Genomic DNA, 18,427 nt, shown 5'->3' on the forward strand with positions numbered 1-18,427 from the left:
ATATCACTTCATTTTTTTCTGAGACAATAAGAAGAAAAGTGGTGCACCATTTTGGCGCAGATCCGTAAAGCAGAAATCATGGTGCCTCTACCACTCCTGCTTCAAAAAGAAGAAATTATAGCCTTTCATTCTCCAAGCAGCATGTAACTAAGGTTTAGATGAGTGAACAGATGCATGCAGAAATCAGCCACGCGCATAGAAAACATTCATTTTCACAATCTGGTAAATCTGCTAGGTATGCATGAAACGGAGCCAAATTGATTTCAGCAGAATGCAATGTCACAGCCTCGGCGTGACAAGGAGCCTCCTCAGCCTCACTCATTGCCAGGCCTGTTATCATCCAGGGTCCTGGGTGTATTGATCACCCAGCACCAAGGGTCTGTGAACAGTCCCATAAATGGTGGCATGGTTTGCCCAACCCCAGTTGACTGGCTGTGTTATTTCCATCCCTAGTAATGGACCGGAACATGCAACCGTGTTCTTGCTTTTCCCTCTTTGAGGCCTTATCTGAGCTTCTTGCTACCCAGCTCCTTATCCCTCCTGTAGGTAGTTCATGGAATTATGGAATATAAAAACACAAAGTGTCCTTAGGGATCATCTTGTGCAAGTCTTTCATTTTATGGATGAGATCCAGGGAGGAGAAAAGTCTTGCCCAAGGCCACATGGGTCATTAATAATGGCCCAGGCACCTTCTGACTCCCAAACCCATGCTTTTTTCACCACATGCTGTCTCCATTGAAATTTGGACTCAGACTATGTAAGAGTAAATTTCTGCAATTCCATCAACCCCAAACATCTATATGGCTATTAAATATTTATAGTGCAAAGGGCTCTATTTAGTCTGCCCTTGGATTTCCTGATTATCTACTAGACCACAAGTCCTCAAACCCATAACAATACAAGTTTACAATCCCTCATTAGAAAACCTGGGAGACAAAGGTATTTTATTTTATTTTTTTTTAATGTTTGTTATAAACATTTTATTCAACAGATAACATTTATCTGGCAACTAATAGGTGTCCATTCTTGTGTTAGTTTTCAAGGAAATGGAAACACAATAGACTTTCTCAAAGTTATGAATGAAGAATTTTAGAATGAAGAATTTTTTGGAAAGGCAAAAGGCTACTCAGGCAGTTTATCTGACATCACCCCACCCGGAAACCTGGAGCAAAATGCAGGACTAGTCACATCCCCTTAGGGGATGGAGTCGACAAATCACCGTACATCAGTTTAGGGCAGGTTTTGCTGCCAAGTGGGTCAGCTAAAAACTTATAATAACATTTTTGGCTTTCAGAGCTCTTTGGATTTTGGAAATGTGGATAAAGGATTGTGGATTCATACTCTCCTCCTCACACAAGTGGCCTTAAATAAGTATCATGGACCAGTCGGATAGTATCACTTTATCAATAAAAGGGTGGTTGGTCACTAGAATTTTCTTGGCCAGACTTCGGTTTCTCTGTAGATTTCAGTTACGCCAGTTGCCTCTCAGTTATAGCCCAGATAGAAAATGGAATGGCCCGACACTGGCCAGACCTCAGGGAACTCGGGTTCAGAAGCTGACTGCCCTGTTCCAGCTGGGATCACCGGAGGGGCAGGCACATTGCGAGGCAGCTGGGGCGGCCGTGCGGGGACTGGCAGCGGCACCTGTCCTCTTGGGCTTCGGTAAGAGCAGCGCAGAGTGGATCTGCCACCAGGTCCCCAACGGGCAGCTGATCGCGCCTGCATCTCTGGGCTTTCTCGGGCTCCAGCCACTTCTCAGCTCCCTCCTTCTCATCAGATGGGCAGGTTTCCAGAGCTGTCAGATTTTCTTCTGCCCAAGTTAACAGGGACATTGATTTTGGAGGAAGGGAGGCCCTTCCTCCCCCAGCCCATCCTTCCCTCGCTCCTGGCTTAGCCACACCAGCTCTGTGGCATTGTCCGGTTTTATTAGTACTGCCTGGCTGAGGCCTCCTTTCCCAGGTGGCGCCTGTGATTTCCAGCTCCTCTCCACTTGGCATGTCGACGTGCACTTCTGGTCTCCCACGGAGAGCCTGCTTACCTGGATAATGGGCACTTGACCCCCTGGTTTCCAAAGTGGGCTTCTGTACCACAGCAGGGCTTGCATCTGTTTTTATTGTTTTCTGGACTGTTGCCGGGAGGGAGTCCTGTAAACGTGACCTTGCTTGGCTGGCTTTGGGATTGATGGAAATCAGATCACTTTGGGGGTTCTAATGGGCCTGGAAGGAGGGCTTCTGGAGTGGCACAGGAGGTCTACTGCGTTTGTGAGAAAGCCCTTTGCTTCTTCAGAACTGAACATGGCTTTCCTAAAATCTGTCATCTGGCATAGAATTGTAGGCCACTGTTTCTTTGAGGAATTTCCCCACAGAGACAGGAGGATGGAATTTTACTTAGAAAACTGTAAAAATCTTCTAAGAAAAAGAACGCATTTCTGCCTTTTGGAGCAGAGAGAGCAGATAGGTTTGGGGGGAAGGAGGGAAGGAGGGAGGGAAGGAAGGAGGAAGGGAAGGAAGGAAGGAAGGAGGGAGGGAGAGGGAGGAGAAAGGAGGGGAGGGAGGGGAATCCTGTCTCCCATGTCTTCTGTATCCCTCATCACCTCATTTCTTCCCGCTGACCATTGTGATGGCGTGCGGATGGCCTCCCCATCCACCCCGGCCCGGCTCCAGTCCATTCCACCGCATTCAGAATAATATTCTGTAAGACACCCATCTCTGCTGCTTAAAACCCTCAGTGGCCTTCCACTGTCCGTAGAATACATGTGTAGGCCTGGCTGTGGCACCTGGCCCTGCATCACCCAGCTCATGCCACCTGTCTGGCCTCATCCTGCATGACCCCTGGGCTCTGGGCACTCCAGCCACACGACCTTTTCACAGGCTTCTTGCTGCTCCTGGGCCTTTGCATGTGCCTCTCCTCTTGCCCACAGGCTTTCCGCTCCACTTCCCCCTGTATCCCACCCTTAGTCTAGTTATCGCCTTTGGATCCTAGTTCAAATGTCATTTCCATAAGGACTCCTTCTCTCCAGCCTGGAGTCCCGTTTTATACCCTCATAGCAGTTGTACTTTGTCTTCCCATCATCTATCACATTTATCACAACTACACATTAACTGCGGTGGCCATCGGACTGATGTCTGTCCCTCTCTCCAGCGCATAAGCTCTGTGAGCGGAGGGACTGCATTTTCTTTGCTCACCTCCAGCACTAGCAATCTCTTGCCAGATAGTGGTTTCTCAATAATTGCTTGATGAGTTACCGAGTGAATCATTTTTCTAGCTGGTATGCCTACCTTCACCAACTATGCTACGAGAAAAGCTCCCATGTTACTCCAGCGCACAGTGGAAACTTCCAGTTGCCAGCAATTTGGGCAGGGGTCATTCCTGAGAGTCTGAATGATGAGTCTGTGTCTCTTACTCCCTGGGGGCTACACCCAGCTCCATGCTTCTCTCCGGAAGCTCCAAGGGCCCCGTCTCACGGCACGCTGGCGTGTCTTCCCTGAATTTCCGTGTCGGCCAAGAGGAACATGTCACGTTGGTAATAACGTCAGTAAACTCTGACGCTGCCAAGGAGCACAGCAAGCGAAGGCCAAGAGGAAGCCGGCAGAGCCTTAAACACGCAAGCCCTGGAAATCATCTCATTACCAGAGGTGCCAGCCGTCACACCCTGGATGGAAGGGCATAATTACCGAAAACAACTAATCACTAACAGTGTGACAGCCGAGGGACTAGAGCCGCCCCTTTCTTCACTTCATGATCTGTCCCACCATGAGGGGAAAGGTGCCAGGAGAGGAAACCATGCATGACGACACAGCTCCTGACTCAGAGAAAGGACTCCCCTCAACTTTCACAAGATGCTTTGGGAGCCCTCTCTTTGTTACCAAGCTTGAATCCTTGATGCTTTTATCCAAATGCAGTGCCTCTGGACCCCAAAGATGTGATCACCAGCTCAGCATGGCAGAGGACAGTCTTCTGTGTGACACTGGCCATTCAAGGAAGGGAGTCTCACAAAAGTAACATTTTTCTTTCTCGGGAGAGCACGTGGGCAAATGCGGATTAGGCACCCATTGTGTAGACACTACTGCATAAGGTCCTTAGGGGGAAAATAAAAATAACAATGGTCCTCATAATTTCTTTGCTCAATTATATTTGTTATATAATGTATTTATGGCAATCCATTAAATTAAGTGGATGGCTTCATCCAGCAAACATCTGCATAGATATCAAAACAGAAGTTGTTGCAGGTATCTGGGAGTTATGTGTGTATAAAATTAACAAGCATAGCACCTGGATAAATTCAAGCATATCTTTTCCCCATAAGCCACCTCCTTCAACCATCTGTTGAGTACCTTTTTTGTGCCTGGAGCCGTACGAAGTGTTTAGGACACAAACATGGTTGTGGCCTCAAGGAGTTTGTGTACTAGTAGAAGAAACCCACATATAAATCAGCAACTATGCTGTGGAGTAGAGTTCTAGAATTGGAACAGTCATTATAAATTTTTTAAATGTCTGAGGGCAGCTTTTGTGCACAGAAAAGACCATGTAGGTTACTTTGGTTTTAAAAATTACCAGCTTAAAACATCTATCTTCCTTAGGCCTTTGTGTTCAGCCTACAATATTATTATTCTGTTTATAAAGAAAATGGATTAATCCAAGTTGAAGAGATTTAAATAAGTTCAAGTCTCAACTGGTGCCATTTACAGCTTTATTAAATTCCCTTAAACTTTAAAACCTGTATTTATGAATTTAATATATTTATTTTCTTTTTAAGTGCTTCAAATGCTTGACCTAACAAGCAAAACCTTCCCAAATACTTCAACAGTGCTTGTAAATCTTAAATTACTGATAATGTCTGTGGGGACTGATGTTTCCTATAGACCAAAGATGACCTCCAGGCACACAAAAGCCCAGGTGACTCTTTCTTTGCCAAGAGGATCCTGAGCCCTCTTATGGTTGCTACGACAATGGGGAATTTCCAGTTCCTATCCTTCGGATAGAGTTGGTTTTCTTGAATCTAAATTACAACCTAACCTAATTCTTTCCTCTCCTTTGAGTTGTAACCTTCTCCCCCAAGTTGCTGTTAACTTTTTTCAACTAACCTCTTTTCATGTTCTTCATATTCTTGGTTGAGTCCCAGTTTTTTTTTCTTTAAAAAAATATTTTGGGCTTCCCTGGTGGCACAGTGGTTAAGAATCTGCCTGCCAATGCAGGGGACACGGGTTCGAGCCCTGGTCTGGGAAGATCCCACATGCCGTGGAGCGACTAAGCCCGTGAGCCACAACTACTACTGAGCCTGCGCATCTGGAGCCTGTGCTCCGCAACGGAAGAGGTCGTGACAGTGAGAGGCCCGCGCACCGCGATGAAGAGTGGCCCCCGCTCTCCGCAACTGGAGAAAGCCCTCGCACAGAAACAAAGACCCAACACAGCCAAAAAAAAAAAAAAAAAAAAAAAATATATATATATATATATATATATATATATATTTTATTGTGGTAAAATATACCTAACATAAAATTTATCATTTTAACCCTTTTTAATATTTTACTGGTATTAAGTAAGTTCTCATGGTTGTGCAACCATCACCACCATCCATCTCCAGAACTTTTCTCATCTTCCCAAACTGAAACTCTGTACCCATTAAATAATAATTTTCTATTCCATCCTCCCCCTAGCCCCTGGCAACCACCATTCTACTTCCTGTCTCTATGAATTTGACTACGCTAGGTGCCTCATATGAGTGGAATCATACAGTCATTTGTCCCTTGTGACTGGCCCATTTCACTTAGTATAATATCTTTAAAATTCATACATGCTGAGCAAGTGTCAGCATTCCCTTCCTTTTTAAAGGCTGAATACTATTCCACTGTGTGGCTACACCACATTTTGTTTATTTATCTGTCATGGACACTTGGGTTACTGCTACAGTTTGGCTATTACGAATCATGCTGCTACGAACATGGGTGTGCTGGGTTCTAGTTCTTATAGATACTTTAATGCTACCCAACTGGATTTCGCATCAAATCAGACCTTTGTGGCTTAGTCATACTCATGCTGGGGCATGAGCCTAATTCTTGGGAGCCCAGAGGAGAGGCACCTAAATCAGAGTGGAATCTTACAGCTACTAAGAGTCAGAATCTTTATGAAAATAATGGGACTGGACTCAAGGTGAAAATATGGAAAATTAAAAACAAAAACAAAAACAAAGGAGACAAAAAGAAAGAATGAGAAATAAGCATGTAAGAAAAGGAATTTCTTTCTACTATAAAAATATACACTGCAATATATCTTCAAATACATGAATAATGACTAACATGCAGATGAGTTATGTAGTGGATAGTATAGGCCTTGGAATCACTTGGTGGTCTTGGGGCAAGTTGTCAAACTTCTTTCAAGTCTCAGTAAGAAAGCTTATATAAAGTGCCTGTCGAGTACTAGGTGCTAAAGAGACATGGACAGGACCTTCTGCCCCCTCTTGCTCTGTCTGAGGAGAAACAGCCAGATGTAGTTTGCAACTGCAACAGTGGAGTCCGAACTGGCTGGGTGTGAGGAAGCTCCTTTTTCCCTTGAACATCCTTGCAAGTAGGGTAACTCTACCTCAACAATCCTGGGCGAATGCCAGCTCTAATGGGAAGCATTCATTAGAAGCACAGGGCAGCTAAAATGGGGTCTCTGTACATCCTTCCAACTCTGCATTTCCACTGTTTACCATCCACCCACTTAACATAAGAATGCAGACACAGACATCTGGAGTGAAAACTCTGTTTAGCCAGATCAGATCATGGCCGTGTGTGAACACGATGGCAGGGCTGGCCCTGCACAACTCCACCACCTTACCTCTGACTCCCAGCAGCTCAATCACCCAAGGGTGAGAGGTAATGGGAAAAAAAAAAAAAAAGAAATAGAAGATGATAAAGACGAAGAGAAGGAAATTAGGTAGGGGGATGGCTTGAAGTAATAAGAACAAAGACGTTTAATATTAATTGAGCATATTCTATGTGCCAAACACTGTACTAAACTGATTCATATACATTACCTCATTTAATCTTTGCAATAATCCACTGAGGTAAGTACTATTATTGTTTCTGTTTTTAAGAATGAAAAATCTGAGGCTTAATGAAATTAAATATAACTTGCCCAAGATTAAGAAGTAACACAGGTGAGAACTGAATCCATCTTTGCTTCTGGCACCTAATGTCTTCATTTTAATGCAAAACTGCTAAAGTCACCCAATAGATAACGGCAAAGGGTGTAAAGAAACAAAATATAGGAAATTCCCTGGCGGTCCAGTGGTTAAGACTCCGTGCTTTCACTGCCGTGGTCCGAGTTCAATCCCTGGTTGGGGAACTAAGATCCCACAAGCTGCTAGGCATGGCCAAAAAAAAAAAAAAAAAGAAAAGAAAAGAAACAAAATACATGTGGAAATACACCTACTAAACACATGAAAACCATGCAAGTAATTTTTAAAAAAGCAACAATAAAGCATAATTTTACATGTACTAAAAATAGTAAAACAAAGTTAAAAGTAATACTTAATGTGGAGACATTGGTACACTCCAACACTGCTGTTGAAAATGTATTATTAATCTTTGAAAAGTAATTTTTTATATATCCCCCTGTAAAATGTTTCTACCCATTGATCTGGTAATCCTAGTCCTAGAAAGATATTATAAGGAAATGTCTTTAAAAAAAAAAGTCTAAGAAGGAAAAAGTTATATAGATGAAACCCTTTATTGCTAAAATTATAAAATTTTAAGTTATATAATAATTATACAATAAAATTATATAATAACTATATTATAAACTACAGTGAAAAACTGGAGACAATCTAAGTTTTCAGTAGTAGGGGAATGGTTAACTTAATTGAAATGTAACCACTTGATGCATATACACACATCTATTAAAATAATAAATACAAAGATTTTTGTAGCAATAAAAAAGCAGAGTATAAAATTATAACTATTCAATCATGTAAAAATTATGGCTTCAAATGGGCAAAGCCTGAAAAAGAACAGGGAAGTATTGGATGGAATTTTGTGTGAGACTGGTGGATTCAAAATGATTTCTTCCCTTTTAAAAATACTTTTTATGGCTGTTAAAAGTAATAAAAATTAAAAATTTGTAGTTGACAAGAATTGTCCATAAAAATAAGGGTACCTGCTGGGTTGTTTTGATGATTAAATAAGTTAATGGTTGCAAAAGCTCCTAGAAATAATCCCTGCAGGCACTCAATAGGGTCTCCCTCCCAGCCCTCTCTGCCTCACCCCTCCTTCTTTCCAGCTTTAGTATCCTGAGGTTGCAGGATCAACACTGGTCTCACAGTACCTCTGTACTCTCTCTTTCTCAGTATGAGCGCTTCTTTTGCTTTTTTATTGCTTTTATCTATGACTTCCAGAGCTCAATAGGATCTAGACACTTAACACTTTCTAATTCTCTCATCAAAATAAACTTGTTCTTTTCTCCTTGGTTAATATATGGTTTTTGTTTGTTTGTTTGTTTTTTAAGCATATAGTATTAACCGTCTGGCAGTTCTCCCAAAAATTAAACATAGAGTTACCATATGGTCCAGGATTTCCACTTCTGGGTATATATCCAAAAGAAGTAAAAGCAAGGACTTGAACAGATATTTGTACACCCATGTTCGTAGCAGCATTATTCACAATAGCCAAAAGCTGGAACAACCCATGTCCAATGACAGATGAGTGGATAAACAGAATGTGGTATATACATACAATGGGATATTATTCCAGCCTTAAAAAGGAAGGAAATTCTGATACATGCTACAACACAGACAAACCTTGAAGACATCACACTAAGTGAAATAAGCCAGTCACAAAAGAACAAATACTGTATGAATACACTCATATGAGGTGCCTAGAATAGACAAATTCAGAAACACAAAGTAGAATTGTGGATAGCAAGGGCTCGGGGGAAAGGAGAATAGGGAATTATTGTTTAATAGGCACAGCGTTTCAGTTTGGGATGATAAAAAAGTTCTGGAGATGGATGGTGGTGACGGCTGCACAAAACTGTGAATGTACTTAATGCCACTGAATGTACACTTAAAAATTATTAAAATGGTAAATTTTATGTTATGCATACTTAACCAAAATTCTAAAAAGGTATATGGTATTAATATCCCTCCTAGATAATGTATTAACAACTTACCAAGCACTATACGTATTGAGATCTTACCAAGTACATTCTGGAGGCAATGCCTTAGGTGAAAGATGAGGAAAATGGGAAAATTTCAGGTATTGTGGCATGCGAGACAGAAAGACTATAGAGCAGGTAGGCCTTTAAGTTCCCTAAAATCTGCACTGCAGAGCCCAAATCTCATTACCCTGTCTGTGTGTACAGGATCACTCTGACTGTCAATGGAGCATGGGAAATAAACATTCGAGGTGAGAGGTGAGTTTGAAGGATGAGGTGGAGGTGGTGGTCATGGGGCCAGCAGAGGAGGAATCAGAAAAACCACAGGAACAGCAAAACCTGAATCCACCTGCTAGAGCTCAAACAAGAGTCTCATCGAACAGTTCAACGTCAAATCCAGATCTTTGCAAGAGCCCTTGGGGGCCAGGTGGCCCAAGCTCCTGCCTGGGGCTCCTGATGAACGGGTGCTCAGGCAGGCCTCTGCTTTGTTGATGGGCACTCGCTCTCCCCCATTTACTCACTGTTCATTCTTCCATGGTTCTTTCTCCCACTGAACGAAGATCTATATTCAAGTCATTCGCTGGTGGGATCTGTCCTCGTTCTGCCCCCTGAAGCAGTGAAGAACATTTCCATTCCCTCTTCTCTTTGAAGTCTTTTCTGGTTTCAAGTCTTCTCTTTTTCAGAATTAATAACATCCTCAGTGTCTTCGACTGTTCCTTGTCCTCTAGCCTATGGCTTCAAGACCTGAACTCCAGCCTTTGTGTGTGGTCTGACCAGTACTTTTACCTTCCTTCAGTAGGACATGGTCTCCAATTAGGGCTGCTCTAGAACCCACTATAATTATGACTGTGAATATCTGACTCCCATGCTAGATTGTAAACTACTTGACAGTTCATGTGCAAAGGACCTGGGAGATTATTTATTTCACTGTTAGTTCAACCCATTGGACCCCCAAGATCAACACATGAAACATCTCCTAAATGGAAAATAAATAACACTTGTTGAGTACTTAGGCACTCTGGTAGATGTTTTACATACATAATTTCATTTAATCCACACATTAACTCCACGTTAGAAGTATTACTTTCTCCACCACATTTATTAAGGTAGTCAGTCTGAAGTTCACACCAATAAGAATCAAACCCGGGGTGGGATAGGGAGGGTGGGAGGGAAATGCAAGAGGGAGGGGATATGGGGATATATGTATACGTATATATGTATACGTATAGCTGATTCACTTTGTTATACAGCAGAAACTAACACAACATTGTAAAGCAATTATACTCCAATGAAGTTGTTAAAAAAAAAAAAAGAATCAAACCCAATGCATTGGACGCCAAAGCCCATAGCCTTTCCACAATGGTTCCATTTCAGTTAGGATACATTAGGCTGCAGAGAATAGAAAACCCAATTCAGACTGGCTCAAGTAAACACTAAGGACAGTTATGTGACAACAGTCAAAGGTGGGGGAGCTTCTGGGTTGGCAAAGCCAACAGCTCAACAATGTCAAGGATGCCTGTTTCTTCTGTACCCCCTTTGCCACCCACAATGTTGTCTTTGTTCTAAGGCAGACTGCCCTTTGTAGTAACTGCTATGACATGTTCCTTTGTCATCGTTAGCAAGAAAGAAAGACTGATTCTCTTTTAAGAGGAAGGAAAACTTTACTAGAAACCTTCAGCAAGCCATTCCACACATCTCACTGGTGAAGAACAGCAGTGGCTGGCAAGGGGAATTAATTACCCTTCACTGGCCTAGTCAGACTTAGTCCTTGAGTCAGGATGGGTTCCCCGAACTCATTTCCTGATGCTCAAGGTCAGAGAAGGGGAGTCCACCACAGTTGTACCACTCCCACCTCCACTGAGAGCAACAAAGTAGCACGTGTGGGCACAGTGCTGGCCGCTAGGGATCCAGACTCAATTCCTGCCCTCATGGGGCTTCCAGTCTATAGCAAAAGATAAGCACTGTACAGGCATTACAGAGGCGATGAATGTTACAGAAGGGGAAGTACATATAGCACAGGTAGAACACAGAGCCAGGGAAATCACTGAGTCTCAGTGGTCCTGGAAGCCCTCTGAGGACCGATGCTCCCAGTGAGGCTCAGAGGATGCTGGGCAGAAGGAAGAGCACAGGTGAAGGCTGGAGTGGAGAATAAATTGTACAATGCTAACACTAGACCTTAAGTCCATGACACACCTCCCAGCCAGAGACCAATCGTTTGTTCAGTTACTCGTTCATGCATGCATTCATTTCACGAGTATCTACCTGCAGCAGGTGAGAACATATGGACATCACTGGCAAAAAGGACTTACCTGAGAGATGATTAGTCTGTGAATGAGCCAAGCCTTACACTTTCCCCCTCATTCTCATTACCCATCTACTGTTTATTTGATCTTCCCCTAGAATCTGCCCCCCAAAAAGGTGAATTTCAAACCACAGGTAGTACATTTTGCTATCTCTAATGTTTGGGGAGAAGAAGGGGAGGAGGTGGAGGAGGAAAGAAAGAAAGAAAGAGAAAAAGAAAGGAAAGCAGGAAGGAAGGGAGGAAAAATTTGGAATCATTAAGTTAAAATATGGTTTTAAGATTGTAAGTAAATTTCAGTGATTTATGTTCTCTTATTAGGTGTTTATGAATAGGCCCATTAGCTTCTGATTTCAATCTCAGCATGTACACAAAGTGATAGTATCAGTAAGAACACAAACTGAAGGAGAAAAGGCATAAGTTGCTTGACACCAGAATTTGGGAAAGCATATAAATTCCATTTAGCTTTTCTAAGAAACATTCTATTCAGGATAGCAGTAACTTTTACTTCAAGGAGAATTCTTTCTTTCTATTACTTTCTTTTCCAAAACTTTTGGCTCTTTCCAAATCAGTCAATAACCATCAGGATGTAGCATTCAGTCTGATTTAAAAAAAAATCCCACTGCCTACTGCACTGTCAATAAATAAGGCCTGAGAACAGTATGGTTCTTGCCATGAGGATATCTATATATTTTTTCATTTATTTTGGTGGTAGAAACTTCACTTGGACAATGATGTATAACTCACACATTGTGAGTATTTGATAAATATCAAAATAATAAGAATAGGCAGGGTGAAAAGGGAAAACACACAGGTCACATTTAAAGGTCTTTAATCAACCTTCCTCACAGCATGAGCTCAGATGCCTAGAGGCCAGGAGACCAGGGAACTCCAGCTGGGCCAAGTGCAGCTCCAGGCCTAGGCTGAGGGCGATGGTGATTAGTCTTTAACCAAGCCCAGCCTACCCTCTGCCCCTCACTTCCTTCCTCAGAGCTAGCCGCTCCTTCTCCTACAGGGCCTGCTCTGATGAAACCTTTTTCTCAGGATAGGAGCTGATAAACTTATTCTATCAGTTAAGACTCTCTGAAGCAAGGGGCAGAGAACTGCCTCCACTACTGGCTTCTGCCAAAGGGGATTTTAATGGCTCAGGTGAGTGCTTTCGGGTCAGAGATTTTGCTCAGCGCCCGCTGGAATTAGGCTCAAGTAACATCCTCAGGGCCGGCTTCCTCCCTGCCTCTCAGTCCTGACTTCTCAGGACTTGATTTTCTGCTCCATGTGGTAAACTCTGGGCACTCTGAGCTTCCCAGGCAGGATGGCTGCAGCAGCACCGTTCCCAACTCTGCTCAAGCAAGGTCCAGAGAGAAAGAACCTCAGCCCCTTTCTCCCATGGAAATTTCGAGATTCACCCTGACTGGACTGGTTAATGTCACGTGTCCTGGCCTGAGTCAATCACCATGGCCAGCGTAGTGTCACTGATTGGTTAATCTTGAACCCCAGACTCCTTGGGGCCTGAAACCACACCTAGATGACCTGGGCTGGAATAGAAATCAGTAGCTGACCTCTGAAGAAGGAAAAATAGATGCTCAGTGGTAAACCACAAATGTCCTCTACACCTGTTCACATTCTTCCCAGGAGTATTTCCACTCTGGCAGGAGACAAAGCCTTCAAACAAAAGAGCCTCAAAAGGTTCTTTAATCATGGAGTTTCCAGTGCTCTACTGGGGAAGGCCTTGTGGGTGGCACTGCTTCTTCACCCTGCCAAGCCACCTGCCCTGGTGTGTGCCCAGGGACACCAGGCCTCTTTTCCAGCATAAACAAACGTATGACACGACTGCTTCGTGTGTAAACCTCTACCAGAAAACCAGCGTGTTGACATACACGTAATTATCCCCATTAGTACATGAGATGGATATGCACAGATTATCTACCTCGATACCTAAAGTGATTGATACCCATGTGATTATCTGCCATGAAGACACGCCCTTCCCTGCTTCTAATGCAATTACCTTCCTCCATATAGATGGAATTGATGCCCACATGATGACTTGCTTCAGATACACACGTGATTGATGCCCGTGCAATTATCTAACACAACGATATGCCATTGATTGATACCCATGTGATTATCTGCTAAGATGATACCCGTGCAAATGAAAATTGGCAAGACCTGCCAGCTCTAATAATAACCCTCACCAGCAAGTCAAAACCAATGGCTAAGACTTAAGGAAGTTTCTTCTTTAAAAATAAAAAAGCCACCCATACACTGTCGTGTGTGTGTGTGTGTGTGTGTGTGTGTGTGTGTGTGTGTGTGTGTGTGTGTGTGTGTGTGTGTATGAGAGAGAGAGAGAGATCCATCTTTTTGTGGTGTTTAAAGTAAAACTTGGAATAGGACTATAAAAATAAAATAAATGTCAAGGTCCTTCCCAGCTCTAAAACTGTCAGATTCTAGGGTCTAACAATAACTGAAAAAATGTTATTGATTTCACAAAGTAGCAAAATATTTCTTCCACCACCAATTTGTGTTTTAATTCGTGGACTTTGGTTTCTAGTGACTTTTTTGCCCTTTGGTGACCATATAAGGAAACCAGGAGTAGGGAATTACTGATGCAAATAATTATCTACAGCTGAAGCTGGGGCGCCGACATGGAAATCAGCAAGGCCACATTTCCAATTCCAGAGCGCGTGCCAGTATTATAGACAAGGCCACACTCAGCTTTACTTCCCAGCCTCCACTGCTCTTCTTAAAAAGAAACAGTCTAAGTAATAGCATGTTTGGTCATTTATCTTGTTCCCTTTTCCCAATTCGCTGTTCTGACTTTTGAGAAAAGCATGTAATATCCCCATAGCATTTGATGATTTTCTTTGTTATTGTCAAAAAATGCTAATCCATGAAGAGAACCTTCCTGGGTAATGTTAATTCAGCTGCCTGTTTTATAATAGGATTATGTTTTCCAGGATTTAAAAATCCCACTTGTTAGCTACCAAATGACTTCTACAACAACTATAAAATCTAATTTAATCCCTATTGGCATTAACGAAATAGCTGAGGTACAATTTATGTCTAACTACACTTAACACCCTACAACCTCCAATAAATATGTAACACTGCTTTTGAAGTTATAAAGGAAACTGTTCAGTGGGATAACCAGAGTCTCGTGGGTCCAATCATGCAATATCTCTAAGGCAGAACAAATGTTGTTTACATACGGTAAGGATTATGGGGAAAGTTTATTTAAACAGATTAATCGATGTTTACATGTATTAATGCTCCCTTTTCCATCATGCAAATTCAAGTTAAAATGATCTTCATTTCTTTCATTTGAAAATAATTATAGGGGGGAGTCAACTACTTGGTCTCTTACCATTTAGCTTAAGAACCTAATTAGGTTAGAATAAATTCAGAATAGAGGACCACACCAAACTCGAGGTAGAAGGCTAATATTGTATTTCACTTAACAAAGGGGGAAGGCATTTTCTGGAGGACGGGTGAAGATAAGGGAAAGGGAGGGGGCCCCAAAATGATCCTGTGGGCCAGATAGAATAGTAAGCAGATTCCCTTTTGTCTTTGGCTGTTCATCCTGTATCATCCTCTCTTCACAAATGGAATAGAGTTGGCATTAAAGGGCCTTCTGGGAATGTAAAATTCAAGTGCGGTGAAACAGAGACATATTTCTTCTCCGGCCCCTACCCACCCCCTCCTTCTTCAGACAGGTGACTATCAGGAAGCTTATGGTAGGCCAGATGGGAAAAGAGATGCGCGGGCAAATATTGTTTCAAGATGAAGGAGAGGAAAACAAGGAGGCTGACATGTAACATATCAAAGACTATCCAGGCACTGGGAAGTTGAACATGAATCTCAGGGCAGCCCAACCTCTTTAAAGATGCAAATTGCAGTCAAACACAGAAAACAGTAGGGTTCTGTTTATCCTTTCACAAAGGGTGCAAACTGCTAATCAGGCTCCGTTGCTGGGCTGGCCACTTTGTTTATCAATAAACAGGAAGACAGTTAGACTATAATTTTCCTGCCTAGTACTGGTAGCCAAAAGGAAATGCTGGCAGCTTGGTAGTACTGAGTTCCAGTTGCATCAAAACCCAATTATTATTGTAATAATGTATGGGTGTTTGCAAGTTGCACAGGCGTGCTACACATGTCCCCAGAATCATGTGAAACATATTGGCAGAGAACGAGCTTGGTGATACACGGACTAAGGGGAGCTGTCAAAATAGGCTGGTCCTCCAAGGGCTCAGCTGTGGAGTGTTGTTTAGAAACACACACGCTGGAGTTAACATGGCAGATATGGAAGTCTTCTACATGTTAATACAACACAACAAAAACATGGCTTGACTAAAATCAAACAACACATAGACTCTGAAATGGGAAATTTGATTGGAAAATGCTATAATTGCCACTACAAGCTCTGTTACCACAGAATACTTGTACACCCTTTAAAAGAGATGTTCAGAGTTATTTTCATGTCAGTGGAGCTCCCTTCCTAAGAACCTACAAGATCCCAAATCTAAAATATAGTGCAAGATCCCAAATCTAACATGTAATAAAAATTTAATCATACGTGTGTTTAGGCATTCGAATTGCCCAAATCATGACCTTAGTTCTTTGTTTCATTTTGTCTGTATAGACGCACTATGAAATTAAGATACACTCCAAGCTTCATATAGCTTCCAAATAGGGCATAACAAATACAAAATACAAAGGGACTATAATTTCCACAACACAATGCTTCTACTAATGTTGAAATAATACATGGGCAAATAATAGTTTATCATTATATTGACCACATGTAACTCACTTATTCATCAAATGTTTGCTGAGCACCTACAATGTACCAGGCACTACGGTAAGCTGTGGGGTATACAATGGCACCCTCTTCACAACGCTGACAGTCTAGCAGGGAAGCAGACACAGGACAAGTCATTACATTAAGGTGTGATGACTGTTATAACAGGGTAGGTAAGCACCCAAGCAATCCTTACTCTGTGTCTGACTCTCCAAGGTACCAAAGCACAGCTACCTACCCTGGCAACTCGAGGTAGGGGACTGTGGCTCAATTCTGCTCGGGCAATACCTGGACAAGTGAAAATCTGGCAGGTTCTGTATGGCTCAGTTAATAAGTTTCATCAGCAAGTGTAGTGGCCAAAAGTGCATCATAGGGTGTGAACTGCCTGGCTTCCCTACTTGTTAGCTGTGTGCCCTTGGGCAAGTTTGTTAACCTCTTTGTAGTCCATTCTCCTTGTAAGTCAATGGGGATAATAATAGCACCTCTTTCACAGAGTTTCTGAGAGCATGAAATAAGTTACTCCAGGCAAAGCAGTTAGAAATAGTACTGATACACAGAAAGTACTATGTACTCACTAAATGTTCCCCAGTATTGGTCTTGGACCATCTTCAGCACCATGGTCAGCTCCAAGAGGCCTGGTCCTCTTTGGAAGGGCAGAGCTGGAAAGAATGATTGTGGGAAACTGCCTTCGGCCCAGGAATGGGTCAAAATTCAAGGAGGCCGTTGTCATCCAGACCACTCAGGAGGAGGTGTGATAATGCCTGTCCCCCATCTGACCCTCAAAGTTGAAGATGTATATATGCAGTATGTCTCCTGGGGAAATACAGAAAAACCCAGTCATGGCTTTCAGTCCAGAGAGCCATGACTGCCCTGACCACTGGGAGTTCTTGATCTGGTTCTCCCTAACCTTGTTATGGCTGCAAACTTGGGCACTTCATATCCACTTCAAACTCGCTTTGCTCTCACAGACTACTTGGAATAGTTTTTTCATTTATTGGCCCTGTCTACTCTGCCTTCTCCCATGCATCTATCCATCCACAGCTCTAGGGAAGAGAAGCTCTTGAAACCCCCTGTGCTGTGAAAACCTGCACCAGTTGGGCCAGACCATCAGCCTTCCCCTGCTAGTAGGGAAGGGGGATTAGATGGTGTGGATAAAAGGCTTAGTGGAACAGCCTACTGGTGCTCAACCCTAGCTCCACTCTCCTATGCTGTACTGGAAAAACTTGAGGAGTCTTTCAGAAGCTCATGTTTATCTGAGGCCAGCCCCTTGGCTCATCTTTCTCTTTTGGTTTTTGCTCTTCTGACCGGTGTCTAGGAAGGTGTTTTTGGTCTTGTTATCTGGAGCTAATCAATACTTTGCCCAAGAATATGCTGCTGCTTAGACAAGATCTGGCTGGGAATTCAGAGCACAAGTGCTAACTTTTGGAGGTTAATTTTTGATCAGTGAATGGCTAGTGCAGTTGCATCAAATGGGAAAAAATTGCAAAAACATATCTGAAACAGACACCATACCTTTAAGTAGAAGGCAGGCTATGCCTTGCGTTAATTCATGACTTGGCACTTGCCCCTGACTAATCCACACTTTCATTTTCTTTTCCCTTTAAAACACCATCTTTCCTAACCTACAGAGCAAGTACAGAATAAGAATTAAACTATCATCACCCTGAGAAGCTCTGATGTACTTGAAAATATCTGGCAAAAGTAGGATATTATTTCTTTTTAAAAAAATTTTATTGAAGTATAGTTGATTTACAATGTTGTGTTAATTTCTGCTGTACAGCAAAGTGACTCAGTTATACATATATACATTCTTTTTCATATTCTTTTCCATTCTGGTTTACCACAGGATATTGAATATAGCTCCCTGTGCTATACAGTAGGACCTTGTTGTTTATCCATCCTATATATACCAGTTTGGATCTGCTAATCCCAAGCTCTCAATCCCTCCCTCACTCCCCCTCCCTCCCCCTTGGCAACCACAAGTCTGCTCTCTATGTCTGTGAGTCTGTTTCTGTTTGGCAGATATGTTCATTTGTGTCGTATTTTAGATTCTACATATAAGTGACATATAGTATTTGTCTCTTTTTCTGACTTACTTTGCTTAGTATGATAATCTCTAGGTCCATCCATGTTGCTGCAAATGGCATTATTTCACTCTTTTTTATGGCTGAGTAATATTCCATTATATATATATATAT

At 42.4% G+C, this 18,427-nt stretch overlaps 1 protein-coding gene and 1 long non-coding RNA gene across 11 annotated transcripts in view; one reads left to right on the forward strand and one right to left on the reverse strand.

Moving 5' to 3' along the window:
• Positions 1-18,427, reverse strand: part of CLYBL (citramalyl-CoA lyase) — a 256,049-nt gene that overhangs the window by 87,284 nt on the left and 150,338 nt on the right. The window lies entirely within an intron of this gene.
• LOC309647423 overlaps positions 1-18,427 on the forward strand; it is a 290,446-nt gene that overhangs the window by 20,775 nt on the left and 251,244 nt on the right. The gene's annotated exons all lie outside the window — the stretch shown is intronic.

This window comes from Balaenoptera physalus, assembly GCF_965194825.1.
Source record: "Balaenoptera physalus genome assembly, chromosome: 18".
NCBI classification, from domain to species: Eukaryota; Metazoa; Chordata; class Mammalia; order Artiodactyla; family Balaenopteridae; genus Balaenoptera; species Balaenoptera physalus.